Here is a 16,245-nt window from a genome sequence, read left to right on the forward strand (position 1 = left end):
TAGTGATTAATTCTAACCTTTGATGATCTTCATCAGATGACACTCATAGGTCTTCATGTTACACAATACATGTATGTTTTGTTCGATAAAGTTCATATTTTTTCAAAAAATCTCAGAATACATTGGCGCGTTATGTTCAGTAGTTCCAAAAATATCCAGTGATTTTGCAGAGAGCCACGTAAATTTACAGAAATACTCGTTATAAATGTTGATGAAAATACAAGTGTTATACATGGAAATATAGATAAACTTCTCCTTAACCTGTTGAATCTATGGGGGCGCTATTTCATTATTGGATAAAAAAACGTTCCCGTTTTAAGCGCAATATTAAAAGATAAAAGATATATAAAAGATGCTTGACTATGCATATAATTGACAGCTTTGGAAAGAAAACACTGTAACGTTTCCAAATCTGCAAAGATATTGTCTGTGAGTGCCCCAGAACTGATGCTACAGGCGAAACCAAGATGAAACTTCAAACAGGAAGTGAACAAAATTTCTGAGGCGCTTTTTTCCATTGTCACCTTATATGGCTGTGAATGCGCCAGGAATGAGCCTGCCCTTTCTGTCGTTTCTCCAAGGTGTCTGCAGCATTGTGACGTATTTGTAGGCATATCATTGGAAGATTGGCCATAAGAGACTGCATTTACAAGGGGTCCGCCCGGTGTCCTTTGTCTAAATTGGTGCGTAATCTTCAGCTGCAGGCATTTTCTCCTGGGATTCAGAAGAGAAAGCACACTTCCACGAACGATATATCATCGAAGAGATATGTGAAAAACACCTTGAGGATTGATTCTAAACAACGTTTGCCATGTTTCAGTCGATATTATGGAGTTAATTTGGAAAAAAGTTTGGCGTTTTGATGACTGAATTTTCGTTTTTTGGTAGCACCAAACGGAGCGATTTCTCCTAAACAAATAATCTTTCAGGAAAAACTGAACATTTGCTATCTAACAGAGTCTCCTCATTGAAAACATCTGAAGTTCTTCAAAGGTAAATTATTTTATTTGAATGCTTTTCTGATTTTTGTGAAAATGTTGCCTGCTGAATGCTAACGCTAAATGCTACGCTAGCTATGAATACTGTTACACAAATGCTTGTTTTCCTATGGTTGAGAAGCATATTTTGAAAATCTGAGATAACAGTGTTGTTAACAAAAGTCTAAGCTTGAGAGCTAGCATATTTATTTAATTTCATTTGCGATTTTCATGAATAGTTAACGTTGCGTTATGGTAATGGGCTTGAGGCTGTAGTCACGATCCCGGATCCGGGAAGGCTCGACGCAAGAAGTTAATGCAACCGCTGTGTCAGATTTCAAAAAGTCTTTACGGAAGACACCAATACTCTTTAGCCAGCCCACAAGAATGGAATGGTCTACCGTATCAAAATCTTTGGCCAAGTCAATAAAAATAGTAGCACAACATTGCTTAGAATCAAGGGCAATGGTGACATCATTGAGGAGCTTTAAGGTTGCAGTGACACATCCATAACCTGAGCGAAAACCAGATTGCATACCAGAGAGAATACTATAGACATCAAGAAAGCCAGTCAGTTGATTATTGACAAGTTTTTCCAACACTTTTGATAAACAGGGCAAAATAGAAATAGGCCTATAACAGTTTATATTTAAATAAAGGACGAACCGTCGCTGCATTCCAAGCAATGGGAACCTCCCGAAGAGGGGAGGTAGCAATCTTAAAGAACAAAGGGTCTAAATCACCTGACCCGATGTCCTCAACTGTTTCACCTGCCACAGTTTACACAGGTCCGCCATAATTCGGGACATAAAGGGGGTCCCCTGGTCGGTAAGGATCTCCTTTGGATCCCCTACCCTGGTGAACAAGAGCACTAATTCCTTTGCAATATTTTTGGAAGCCATCGTCCAAAGGGGAATGGCTTCTGGGTAGCGAGTGGCATAATCTAGAATGATCAGAATGTATTGGTGCCCTCTGGTGGATTTGGGTAGTGGGCCCACTATATCCATCGCTATCCTCTCAAATGGCGTTTCGATTATGGGGAGTGGCACTAACGGGCTTCTAACAGCTGGTCGGGGAGCTGTTAACTGGCCCTCCGAGCATTCTCCACAATGCCGAGCCACTTCAGCCTGATTTCCTGGCCAGTAAAACCTCCTTACAATCCGGTCTCGGGTTTTATCGATACCAAGGTGTCCACCCAGAATGTGATCATGAGCTAGATCCAGTACTGTCCTCCGGTACCGGGTGGGGACCAACAACTGTTCCACCACATCAACTCCTATTTTCGAGACTGTACACCAATCCCTTTTTCATGATGAAGTGGGAAAACTATTAGGCATCAACCCATCATTTATGGGAGTACCATCTACGACCTGCACGTCTGCTCTGGCTTGCTGCAGGGTTGGATCCTGGTTTTGGGCCGTCCCGATCGATTACAATTGTAACAGATAATAGGGGTTAGAGGGGAGACCCCCTCGACACCCGGTCCCAGTTTTAGTTTTTTCCCTTAGTGTCTCGGCCTGATTCTGATTCTTTCCTCATGGCCCCACGCTGCTCTCTTCCCCCTCCATATGTTGGGACAGCCTTACCCTGTCCGCTGGTTCGCCCAGGACTGGGGAACGGGAAACTTTCCTCCTGTGCCTGCTCAGCTGTTCCTGCCGTACAATACCGTTCAACCAGGCCCACGAGATGGTCGGCGGAAAGTACCTCGTTCTGGCCAACCCATCGTCTCACTTCTTGGGGTAGACCTCGCTGAAACTGGTTGAGTACGATGGTCTCAACGTTCTCGGCGGATGAACGGGTCTCCGGTCGCAACCATTTCCGTGCCAGGTGAATCAAGTCGAACATCTGTGTTCGTGGGGGTTGTCCAGGTTGGTAGGTCCACTGGTGGAAGCCTTACGGTATCGGTCACTCCCAGTCTAGTCAGAATCTCTCCCTTTAGTTTATTGTAATCCTGTGCATCTTTCAACTCCAGGGCGAAATACGCTTTTTGAGCGTCCCCTGCCAGGTATGGTGCCAGAAGCCCTGCCCTTTCTTCTTTCGGCCACTTCTCCCTCTCTGCCATCCTTTCGAAGGTGGTAAGATATGCTTCCACATCATCCTGTGCTGTCATTTTTTGAAGAAAATGATTGGCCCACCTCTGGGTATTTGCAGCTGGTAATTGAGCCCCAATTTGGTCCACTAGCCCCTTTATGCCTTCTCTTAACTCCTGTGTGTTTCTCTCTTGCTCTTCTCTGAGCAGCTGGTTGGTGCGCTGCTGGACCTGTAACATGTCCTGATACATTCGCATTGCATCCTGATGAGCTATTTGTTGAGCTCTAGTTGCCTCTTGTTGGGCGGCCTCCGCTTGTAACAGGGCCTGTATGGCTCCCTCCATACTCATTTTCCTGAGAAACTGTCCTAACCAAACAAAGCCACAAAAAAAACCTGACTCCCCTTTGGAGTGCTAACTGAACATTTTTATTTTTCTTCTACCTAACCAGCGGTATGGTTAGTCCATGCCCGCATTCTCCACCACGTGTGGCAAACCTCTTCAAGGTCAGGAGCGTTTGTCACAAATGAAGTGGGAAACTATCACCAAATCACCCAAGAATGAGAGTTCTTTCAAACAGGACAGTACCTGTGTGTTTGTTTCTCAGTCCTGGTCCACCCAGGCCGTAGGCGAGGTCAAGGATAGCAGGGTTCAGTACACTAATCAGGTTCTAGGTAGGTCCAGGTCCAAACGCCAACAGGTAAGTCCAAAAAGTCCAGTTCATACACGGTAAATCCAGCCAATCTCTATAGTCTCTTTCTCTATTGTTCATAGATCCTTCCAGCCCTCTCTCTTCCTCTTCCTGGTTTTTCTTGACCCTTTATCTGTGGGTCGACTCCACCTTCTGAGGGTTCCCCTTGCTTCTGGAACTTGTAGTTTTGGCAGTCGGCCATTTAGTGATCGGGCAGAGCCCGCTTTTCAGTTCTGCTCTCACATATCTGCCATTTATCACTCGACCCCCTTCTTTGCCACAGGGTCTAATCATAGAATGACATATAGAATCTCTATTAAGTTAGTATAATCTCTGTGGTTCTAGTGGGCCTAGTAAAGATGTGCCATATAACTTGTATCATGTATAATGTGGCCTTAACCTGTTAGAGCTCTAGGGGCGCTATTTCATTTTTGGATAAAAAACGTTCCCGTTTTAAGCGCGATATTTTGTCACGAAAAGATGCTCGACTATGCATATTCTTGACAGTTTTGGAAAGAAAACACTCTGAAGTTTCAGAATCTGCAAAGATTTTGTCTGTAAGTGCCCCAGAACTCATTCTACAGGCGAAACCAAGATGATGCATCACCCAGGAATTAGCAGAATTTCTGAAGCTCTGTTTTCCATTCTCTCCTTATATGGCTGTGATTGCGCAACGAATGAGCCTACACTTTCTGTCGTTCGCCCAAGGTCTTAGCAGCATTGTGACGTATTTGTAGGCATATCATTGGAAGATTGACCATAAGAGACTACATTTCCCAAGTGTCCGCCTGGTGTCCTGCGTCGAATTCGGTGCGCAATTGCCAGCTGCTTCCACTTTACCATTTGATTCAGGGGAGAAAGCATGTGTCCAAGAACGATGTATCAATGAAGAGATATGTGAAAAACACCTTGATGATTGATTCTAAACAACGTTTGCCATGTTTTCAGTCGATATTATGGAGTTAATTTGGAAAAAAGTTTGCGTTTTGAGGACTGAATTTATGGATTTTTTTTGGTGGCCAAATGTGATGTATAAAACGGAGCTATTTCTAATACACAAGGAATCTTTTTGGAAAAACTGAGCATCTGCTATCTAACTGAGAGTATCCTCATTGAAAACATCAGAAGTTCTTCAAAGGTAAATGATTTTATTTGAAGGCTTTTATGTTTTTGTTAATGTTGCGTGCTGGATGCTAACGCTAATGCTAACGCTAAATGCTAACGCGAAATGCTAACTCTAGCTAGCTACTTTTACACAAATTATTGTTTTCCTATGGTTGAGAAGCATATTTTGAAAATCTGAGATGACAGTGTTGTTTACAAAAGGCTAAGCTTGAGAGATGGCATATTTATTTCATTTCATTTGCGATTTTCATAAATAGTTAACGTTGTGTTATGCTAATGAGCTTGCTGATAGATTTACACAATCCTGGATACAGGGTTTTTTTCATAGCTAAACGTGACGCAGAAAACGGAGCGATTTGTCCTAAACAAATAATCTTTCAGGAAAAACTGAACATTTGCTATCTGAGAGTCTCCTCATTGAAAACATCTGAAGTTCTTCAAAGGTAAATGATTTTTTTGAATGCTTTTCTGTTTTTTTGTGTAAATGTTGCCAGCTGAATGTTAATGCTAAATGCTACGTTAGCCATCAATACTGTTACACAAATGCTTGTTTTGCAATGGTTGAGAAGCATATTTTGAAAATCTGAGATGACAGTGTTGTTAACAAAAGGCTAAGCTTGAGAGCTAGCATATTTATTTCATTTCATTTGCGATTTTCATGAATAGTTAACGTTGCGTTATGGTAATGAGCTTGAGTCTGTATTCACGAACCCGGATCCGGGATGGGGAGATCAGAAAGGTTAACACAACCAGTCACGTTTGTCCACTCACAAAATAATTCCAGCTTACAAACAGTGCACTGTGCCCCCACAATTTGATGAATGGAAAGCCTACAAAAAAAAAACGAATTAAACTAACAATTCGGCAATTGTCATTAGGCCCACTACACTTTTAGCCTGAATTGTACGGCGTCTCAGACACTTACTTATCTCCGCTGTGGCAAAATATTAGTGTATATCGTTCAAAAAGTGTTTACCTTTTTGAACGACAGTGCAATTTTGAGGGTATACCGCCCATTTATATGCCAATTCACTCATTTTCATCTTGGCCTTTCATTTAGGGTCACGTGTTTATCCGTATTGAGCATGGGGATGAGGTCTAAACACACACTCTATTAGTGAGATGATGCTGAGTAACGGAAAATGTGTAACTTTGAAAAAGAACTGATTGGACATGTTATCCAGCGAATTGCAAGTCCCCTTCTCACCGCCTGTCCCTCATTTTAATCTAAGAAATATTAAAGTTGAATTAGGACCAGGTTGTGTGTTCTCTCTGTGGGCCCTTCTGCCATTGGCTGATCTATGATCAGCTGAAACCAACAAAGAGAGAAACAGTGAAGAAAAGTCTTAGCTGAATTATCTACCAGGATAGAGCAGGCAATGCACGGCATCACCATAGTGATGACATGACACAGTGTCTCAGTCACTTAACTCTGTCTGTCTCTCCATGTTACACAGAGCATGACCACTCAAGGCCTTGTCTGTTCCTTCCACCAGCACCTGATCTTACACACACTCACACACACATACTATAACCATGTTTTTGGACGAGATGACAAACGTTTGAAAGAAAGTTTATTGGTGACTGATATATGAAAAATAAATGAGGGATCCTTTGGTTTTACTTAATCTATGTCCGTAAAAGTAAAACTGATCCACAGTTTCAACCTACATTTTTTGGGGGCCTTTTTCTGCTTTTTCTTTTTTCCAGTGAGTCAGGTCCTGATACACTCTTGGGGAAAGACGCGCTATAAAGGGTTCTTCGCTGTCCCCATAGGAGAACCCTTTGAAGAATCCTTCTTGGTTCCAGGTTGAACATTTTACACAGAGGGTTCTACATGGAAGCAAAAAAGGGTTCTCCTATGGGGACAGCTGAAGAACCCTTTTCGAATCCTTTTTTCTAAGTGTAGGGAAGGACAGAGAAGTTCACAGAATTGCACTGAGATGTTTCACTTTAAAATGTATGCCAAACAAAAACCAATGATTTCAAAGTGTAACAAACCATACAAACCTATGCACTATTTATGCAGAAAATCTTACAAAACACATTTACTGGAAGAACTGTGCAAATGCAAAGTATGGTAACAGAATTACAGTAAAATCTCCCTCACATTTTCCAAAAACTCTGTTAGGGCTAGGCCCCTTTTTATTTCTCAATTTCCGATAGAATGACGTGCCCAAAGTAAACTACCTGTTGCTCAAGCCCTAAAGCCAGGATATGCATATAATTGGTACCATTGGAAAGAAAACACTTTGTGGTTTGTAGAAATGTTAAAATAGTGTAGGAGAATATAACACAATAGATATGGTAGGAGAAGATCCAAAGAAAAACCAACCAGACTTTTTTTTTTTGAGAGACCATGGTCTTACAATGGCAAGTATAAGGGCATACTGGAAATTAGCTCCCAAGATGCAATTCCCATGGCTTTCCACAGGGTGTCAGCAGTCTATGTTCAAGGTTTCAGGCTTGTAACTTCAAAAACGAATAAGAAATATCAGTTTTAGTACAGGGACACAGTCTTGGAAATTCGTGTTTGTGCGGCCTATGAAGACAGGACGCACCTGCTAAAATCGGTTTCCTATTAAACATACTTCTTTCCATAAGAAATATTATAGTTTGATTACATTTTAGGGTATCTGAGGAGTTAACAGAAGCATATTTTGACTTGTTGAAACAAAGTTCAGGGGTAGATTTTCGGATTCCTTTCTCTGCATGTTGAACGAATGGATTACTCAAATTGATGGCGCCAACTAAACAAACTTTTTGGGATATAAAGAAGGATTTTATCTAACAAAACAACACTACATGTTATACATGGGTCCCTTTGGATGACAAATCAGAGGAAGAGTTTCAAACAGTAATTGAATATTTAATCGCTCTTTGTGAATTTATGAAACCTGTGCCGGTGGAAAAATATTTTGATGTGCGGCACGGTCCTCAAACAATCGCATGGCATGCTTTCGCTGTAATAGCTACTGTAAATCGGACAGTGCAGTTAGATTAACAAAAATGTATGTTTTCAACCAATTTAAGACACATATATATACCTAAATGTTTAATATCCATAATTTTTATAATTATCTATTTGAATTGCGCGGCCTAGCCCTAAATATCTGCTCCGAATTAAGGTTAAAGATGTCTGCAGAAATAATGGGGTGTTCAGATGAATATTGAACTACAGTAAGTGAAGTGGATTTACACCCAGTAACGGAATTACAGTAACGTAATTTCATCATGGGTCCTTGATCTGTACTACACAGAATTGCATAATTATGGATATGAATGTCATTCTCTTCATGGTGATGCAATATCCTCCTTTGCATATTTGGGTATTAGTCTACAAGCTGGCTATAATTTGAATCCTTTGTTTCTGGCCATTTTGAGCCTGTAATCGAACCCACAAATGCTGATGCTCAAGATACTCAACACGTCTAAAAAAGGCCAGTTTTATTGCTTCTTTAATCAGATCAACAGTTTTCAGCTGTGCTAACATAATTGTTTTATAATGATCAATTAGCAACATTAAAATGATAAACTTTGATTAGCTAACACAACGTTCCATTGGAACACAGGACTGATTGTTGCTGATAATGGGCCTCTGTACGCCTATGTAGATAGTCAAAAAAAATCTGCCGTTTCCAGCTACAATAGTCATTTACAACATTAACAATATCCACACTGTATTTCTGATCAATTTGAAGTTATTTGAATGGACAAAACATTTGCTTTCTTTCAAAAACAAGGACATTTCTAAGTGACCCCACACTTTTGAATGGTAGTGTAAGTGTTAATATTAATAGGCATAGTCCTTTACTTCAACATTATTGTATTTTGATGTATTTCTAATACATTTGAATACTTATTTCTTATTTTTTGGAAAATGTATATATGCCTTAATTAAAGTATATACTGTAGATAGACTCATCAAATCAAATTCTCCGAATGGCATGAAATGCTCACTTACAAGCCCTTAAGCATTTCACAGTAAGGTTTACACCTGTTGTATTCGGTGCATGTGACAAATAAAATGTGATTTCATTTGATTTGATTGTGACACCAGCTTTGACATGGTCCTAAGAACTTCACGTTGGTGCTCATCGGCCCTTTTACATGGAAATGAATTAGATACAATATCTGGACACAACACAAACTGCTTACACAGTGGTAGCCTGTTAAAAAAGAAGGCAAGCATGCACACACAGTGACACACATACAGTATGACATACACGCTAATGGCTGCAGTCAATTTAAGTGCTGTAACACCATAAAGAAATTAAAGGATCGTTACTAATTGACTGTGAATGGCACACTAACCTAGAGTAAATGACAAACTACCTTCCAGCTGTGTTCCTTTTTTTCTGGTCATTTAGGTGACATGATATTTCTTTAAAGTCCGGCACTTTTCAGAATGCAAATTATGCAACTACTTTCCCTGTAAATGATCATTTGTAGTCACAATTTGTAATCGCAGTAAATAAAAATGTCCTGCTCTCTCTCTCTCTCTGTCTCTCTCACCCTCTTTTTTTCTCTTTCTCTGTCCCTCTGTCTCTCTGTCTTTGAACTTTTAACATGAAATGTTCCCTCAGATAAGAACCATAATAATATGTCATTATGTCAGAGGAGAAGAAGGTGTCATAAGGAAACTATTGTGTATGTCTAGCTTACCACACAAAACCCAATCCAAATGTTTCGGTCCAATTACTCATTAAATGTTTCTAATATTTCACAACACTTAATTGTCCCTAATGAGATAAACGAGTTGTAATGAATTGAAATGTCAGTAACATGCTGTGCGCACTAGCCTTGAGAAGTAACCAACTGTTGACAGTTTGATACCGGCTAGAGATAGCTATCCCTGGTTTGGCTGCGTCAGTGTTACAGGTGAGGTGGGGTGGGGCAATGCTCATTTTGAGGCAAAAATACGTAGAGGCACTCCAGAGCACATTGCAGCACACTTCAATACACGGTTGGGGTAAATTCGAATTCAAGTCAGTCGAATCAGGAATGATTTGAATTTTTTTAAATAGTTCCTTTTTTTTCTTTCTTCTTTTTCAGTTTGTCATTGAAAATAGATGCTATTTTGTCAATTCTTGAATTGAAATTTCAGTTTAATTTAATTAGTAAGTCAGAAGAGCTTAGTGCCTTTCCAACTCTTTCTCCTGAAGTGTTTCACCACCACGAAATCACCTGGTTCAAACAGTGTTCAGCTCCACCTGCTAAATTTGGCAAAGACGCCTTCACCTGGGGGAAAAGAGTCTTAAGAACACTGTTAAGGGTGACACAATATGACCTCCTCCATTCCTTGAAGGGACAAGCTGTTCTGGGTATGATCTCTCTCACGAGTGCTTTCGCCACAGCAGCCGGTGTGTCTCTCCTGCAAGGGAAAGATTCAATCCATTTAGAAAACATGTCAACACTCACTATACAATACTCTACACCAACATTTATTTACAATATCCACCATCCCTCCTTTGACAATTTTGCATGGCAAGTCTGCTCCACTCATCAAGCCATACACCCGAGGTGTCCTTATGACAGCACCCCGCCCACTTCAGGTGTCTCTAAAGCATCAGCCTTGGCCTGTAACGCAACGATATCATTAACAGAGAAAGGGTTGGTGGGAGCTGGAACTGCTGCCATCTGTAGGAGGGAGAAAACAGAAGAAGTAGTAGCCAGTTTAGCTGCACAGTTAGCCTTGGCATTCCCCAGATAAATGTTATCTTTAGAGTGTGGGCCTGACACTTTATCACCAAAATTGAAGAGGGGAGTTGAACAGCCTCCAACAGAGAGGACACAAGCTTATCATGAGTAATTTGTTTTCCAGAGGAGGTCAAAAACCCTCTATTCTTCTACAATGTTCCAAATCATGCACTACACCAAATTAATACCTACTGTCTGTGTATTTGTTAACAGAGCTGTCTTTATCCAAAATAAAAGCTCTAGTCAAAATATAATTATGCTCCTTGAGCTGACAAGTGAGATGGGAACCTTGCACTCTCCACAGTCTTCAAATTAGTCACAAGAGCATAACCAACTTAAGGCTCTCCTTTATCATTATACTGAGCAGACCCATCTACAAATCCGGATTTCCTAACAGGGTACCTCAAGTCCAACCTAGGGCTACAGTCAATTTCAATGGCTAAGTCACAGCCATGGTCTTCACCAGCATCTGCTATTGGGAGAGTTCAGTTAAAGGGTAAAGAATTGTACACCGTTTCAGAGTAACATGGGACATTGTCAACAGAATGTTCTGATCGTCTAGCAGTCTCGCAGGCTTTAAATGAGCCGTTCTTGCCTGTGTAATAATTGTGTGCACAGCATGGGGCACATGGAGGACTAGAGGAGACACAGCCACAATATCAGAACATGCCAAAACAGCCTCAGTAGCAGCCGCTACCGATCTCAAACAGGAAATCATTCCCCTGATCACACTATCCAATCGTTTAGAATTATAACAGATCAGATCCATGATACTCCGTCAAAAGTGCTGACATAAACTCACCCGTCTCAGAAACAAACAGATGAAAAGGTTTCGTATGGTCGGGCAGGCCCAGGCAAAGGGCGGACATCAGAATTGGTTTCAATTTTACCAATGCTACCTCAGCCTCATTGGACCAGACCACAACTTCACTCGCCTCCATCTTTGTCCCATAAATACAATCCTGCAGTGGTTGAACTATCTCTGCATAGTATTTCAACCACGGACGACAGTAACCAGCCACACCCAACAAAGACATCATGTGTTGCTTGGTACCAGGTTTTTAGGCAACCCTTTAATTGTCCATCGCTCCACCATCTCCTTTCTGGGTTACATCATCGCTGCAGGGAGTGTACAGATGGATCCCGGAAAGGTGAGAGCGGTGGTGGATTGGCCCCAGCTTACATCCAGAGTGCAGCTGTAACGTTTCCTGGGATTCACCTATTTTTATTGCCACTTTATCGGGGGTTACAGCACCCTGGTTTCCCCCCTGTCTGCACTCACCTTTGCCATGGTTCAGTTCATGTGGTCCCAAGCTGCTGACCGGGCATTCCGGAATCTCAAACACCGCTTCAGCACAGCTCCCATCTTGGTTCATCCTGACCCGTCACGCCAGTTCGTGGTGGATGCCAATTCTTCGGATGTCAGAGTGGGGGCTGTCTTGTACCAGCGTTCTGCCCTGGACCTCAAATTACATCCCTGCGCCTTCTTCTCCTACCGCCTCAACTCCACAGAGAGGAACTATGATGTGGGGAATCGTGAGTTTCTCACGGTGAAGATAGCATTGGAGAAGTGGAGATAACCGGATGTTCGTTCCTGACAGGGTCTGCTCCTCATCCTGGAGTTGGCCCACTCCTCCAGGCTTGCCTGCCACCCAGGCTCCCAGCGGACCCTGGCCTTTGTGCGACAAAGCATTTGGTGGTTCCTGACGTCTCCTCGTTCGTCGCCGCATTTACAATCTGTGCACAGAACAAGACTCCTCGGCAAGCTCCGGCTGGTCTCCTTCAACCTCTGCCTGTCCCTTACCATCCCTGGTCTCATATATCCCTGGACTTTGTCACGTGTCTCTCCCCCGTCTGATGACAACATCCTGACCTTAGTGGGTCGGTTTTCCAAAGCTGCCCACTTCATTCCTCTCCCCAAGCTTCACTCTGCCAAAGAGGTGGCCCAGCTCATGGTGCAGCTTGTCTTCCGGATACATGGACTGCCTGTGGGCATGGTCTCCAACCGGGGTCCTCAGTTCTGGTTCTGGTTCTGGAAGGCGTTCTTGCCACTCATTGGGTCGTCAGCCAGCCTATCCTCTGGGTTCCACCCCCATTTCAACTGCTAGTCGGAGCGAGCCAACCAAGACCTGGAGACAACTCTGCACTGCCTGCGCCCACAACACCCTTCCTTGCTCTGCTCTTCTGTTGCCATGTACCTTCCGTATACATCCCACTTTTCATGTTTCCAGAATTAAACCAATGTCTCACAGTCTCACAGCCCTTTGTCTCTTGTACTTCCGGCGCCGACAGAGATGGCCGCCTCGCTTCGCGTTCCTAGGAAACTATGCAGTTTTTTGTTTTTTTACGTGTTATTTCTTACATTAGTACCCCAGGTCATCTTAGGTTTCATTACATACAGTCGAGAAGAACTACTGAATATAAGATCAGCATCAACTCACCATCAGTACGACCAAGAATATGTTTTTCGCGACGCGGATCCTGTGTTCTGCCTTACAAACAGGACAACGGAGTGGATCCTATGCAGCGACCCAAAAAAACGACTCCGAAAGAGAGGGAAACGAGGCGGTCTTCTGGTCAGACTCCGGAGACGGGCACAGCGCGCACCACTCCCTAGCATTCTTCTTGCCAATGTCCAGTCTCTTGACAACAAGGTTGATGAAATCCGAGCAAGGGTAGCATTCCAGAGGGACATCAGAGACTGTAACGTCCTTTGCTTCACTGAAACATGGCTCACTGGAGAGACGCTATCCGAAGCGGTGCAGCCAACGGGTTTCTCCACACATCGCGCAGACAGAAACAAACATCTTTCTGGTAAGAAGAGGGGCGGGGGCGTATGCCTCATGGCCAACGTGACATGGTGTGATGAAAGAAACATACAGGAACTCAAATCATTCTGTTCACCTGATTTAGAATTCCTCACAATCAAATGTAGACTGCATTATCTACCAAGAGAATTATCTTCGATTATAATCACAGCCGTATATATCCCCCCCCAAGCAGACACATCGATGGCTCTGAACGAACTTCATTTAACTCTCTGCAAACTGGAAACAATTTATCCGGAGGCTGCATTCATTGTAGCTGGGGATTTTAACAAGGCTAATCTGAAAACAAGACTCCCCAAATTTTATCAGCATATCGATTGCGCAACCAGGGGAGGAAAGACCTTGGACCATTGTTACTCTAACTTCCGCGACGCATATAAGGCCCTGCCCCGCCCCCCTTTTGGAAAAGCTGACCACGACTCCATTTTGTTGATCCCTGCCTACAGACAGAAACTAAAACAAGAGGCTCCCACGCTGAGGTCTGTCCAACGCTGGTCCGACCAAGCTGACTCCACACTCCAAGACTGCTTCCATCACGTGGACTGGGAGATGTTTCGTATTGCGTCAGATAACAACATTGACGAATACGCTGATTCGGTGTGCGAGTTCATTAGAACGTGCGTTGAAGATGTCGTTCCCATAGCAACGATTAAAACATTCCCTAACCAGAAACCGTGGATTGATGGCAGCATTCGTGTGAAACTGAAAGCGCGAACCACTGCTTTTAATCAGGGCAAGGTGTCTGGTAACATGACCGAATACAAACAGTGCAGCTATTCCCTCCGCAAGGCTATCAAACAAGCTAAGCGCCAGTACAGAGACAAAGTAGAATCTCAATTCAACGGCTCAGACACAAGAGGCATGTGGCAGGGTCTACAGTCAATCACGGACTACAGGAAGAAATCCAGCCCAGTCACGGACCAGGATGTCTTGCTCCCAGGCAGACTAAATAACTTTTTTGCCCGCTTTGAGGACAATACAGTGCCACTGACACGGCCTGCAACGAAAACATGCGGTCTCTCCTTCACTGCAGCCGAGGTGAGTAACACATTTAAACGTGTTAACCCTCGCAAGGCTGCAGGCCCAGACGGCATCCCCAGCCGCGCCCTCAGAGCATGCGCAGACCAGCTGGCCGGTGTGTTTACGGACATATTCAATCAATCCCTATACCAGTCTGCTGTTCCCACATGCTTCAAGAGGGCCACCATTGTTCCTGTTTCCAAGAAAGCTAAGGTAACTGAGCTAAATGACTACCGCCCCGTAGCACTCACATCCGTCATCATGAAGTGCTTTGAGAGACTAGTCAAGGACCATATCACCTCCACCCTACCTGACACCCTAGACCCACTCCAATTTGCTTACCGCCCAAATAGGTCCACAGACGATGCAATCTCAACCACACTGCACACTGCCCTAACCCATCTGGACAAGAGGAATACCTATGTGAGAATGCTGTTCATCGACTACAGCTCGGCATTCAACACCATAGTACCCTCCAAGCTCGTCATCAAGCTCGAGACCCTGGGTCTCGACCCCGCCCTGTGCAACTGGGTACTGGACTTCCTGACGGGCCGCCCCCAGGTGGTGAGGGTAGGCAACAACATCTCCTCCCCGCTGATCCTCAACACTGGGGCCCCACAAGGGTGCGTTCTGAGCCCTCTCCTGTACTCCCTGTTCACCCACGACTGCGTGGCCACGCACGCCTCCAACTCAATCATCAAGTTTGCGGACGACACAACAGTGGTAGGCTTGATTACCAACAACGATGAGACGGCCTACAGGGAGGAGGTGAGGGCCCTCGGAGTGTGGTGTCAGGAAAATAACCTCACACTCAACGTCAACAAAACTAAGGAGATGATTGTGGACTTCAGGAAACAGCAGAGGGAACACCCCCCTATCCACATCGATGGAACAGTAGTGGAGAGGGTAGCAAGTTTTAAGTTCCTCGGCATACACATCACAGACAAACTGAATTGGTCCACTCACACAGACAGCATCGTGAAGAAGGCGCAGCAGCGCCTCTTCAACCTCAGGAGGCTGAAGAAATTCGGCTTGTCACCAAAAGCACTCACAAACTTCTACAGATGCACAATCGAGAGCATCCTGGCGGGCTGTATCACCGCCTGGTATGGCAACTGCACCGCCCTCAACCGTAAGGCTCTCCAGAGGGTAGTGAGGTCTGCACAACGCATCACCGGGGGCAAACTACCTGCCCTCCAGGACACCTACACCACCCGATGTCACAGGAAGGCCATAAAGATCATCAAGGACATCAACCACCCGTGCCACTGCCTGTTCACCCCGCTATCATCCAGAAGGCGAGGTCAGTACAGGTGCATCAAAGCTGGGACCGAGAGACTGAAAAACAGTTTCTATCTCAAGGCCATCAGACTGTTAAACAGCCACCACTAACACTGAGTGGCTGCTGCCAACACACTGACACTGACTCAACTCCAGCCACTTTAATAATGGGAATTGATGGGAAATGATGTAAATATATCACTAGCCACTTTAAACAATGCTACCTTATATAAATGTTACTTACCCTACATTATTCATCTCATATGCATACGTATATACTGTACTCTATATCATCGACGGTATCCTTATGTAATACATGTATCACTAGCCACTTTATACTATACTATGCCACTTTGTTTACATACTCATCTCATTTGTACATACTGTACCCGATACCATCTACTGTATCTTGCCTATGCTGCTCTGTACCATCACTCATTCATATATCCTTATGTACATATTCTTTATCCCCTTACACTGTGTACAAGACAGTAGTTTTGGAATTGTTAGTTAGATTACTTGTTATTACTGCATTGTCGGAACTAGAAGCACAAGCATTTCGCTACACTCGCATTAACATCTGCTAACCATGTG

At 43.5% G+C, this 16,245-nt stretch overlaps 1 long non-coding RNA gene across 1 annotated transcript in view; it reads left to right on the forward strand.

Annotated features, from left to right (window-relative positions):
- The first annotated feature begins 4,711 nt into the window (after positions 1-4,711).
- The window catches only part of LOC149980048 (uncharacterized), a 242,647-nt gene continuing 231,113 nt past the window's right edge, over positions 4,712-16,245 (forward strand). Inside the window, exons 1-2 of the long non-coding RNA XR_016483779.1 lie at positions 4,712-4,835; positions 5,204-5,265. This is a non-coding gene — a long non-coding RNA (uncharacterized LOC149980048). The remainder of the gene's footprint in view (positions 4,836-5,203; positions 5,266-16,245) is intronic.

Source organism: Oncorhynchus mykiss, chromosome 10, assembly GCF_057628025.1.
Source record: "Oncorhynchus mykiss isolate SJ-2025 chromosome 10, ASM5762802v1, whole genome shotgun sequence".
NCBI classification, from domain to species: domain Eukaryota; kingdom Metazoa; phylum Chordata; class Actinopteri; order Salmoniformes; family Salmonidae; genus Oncorhynchus; species Oncorhynchus mykiss.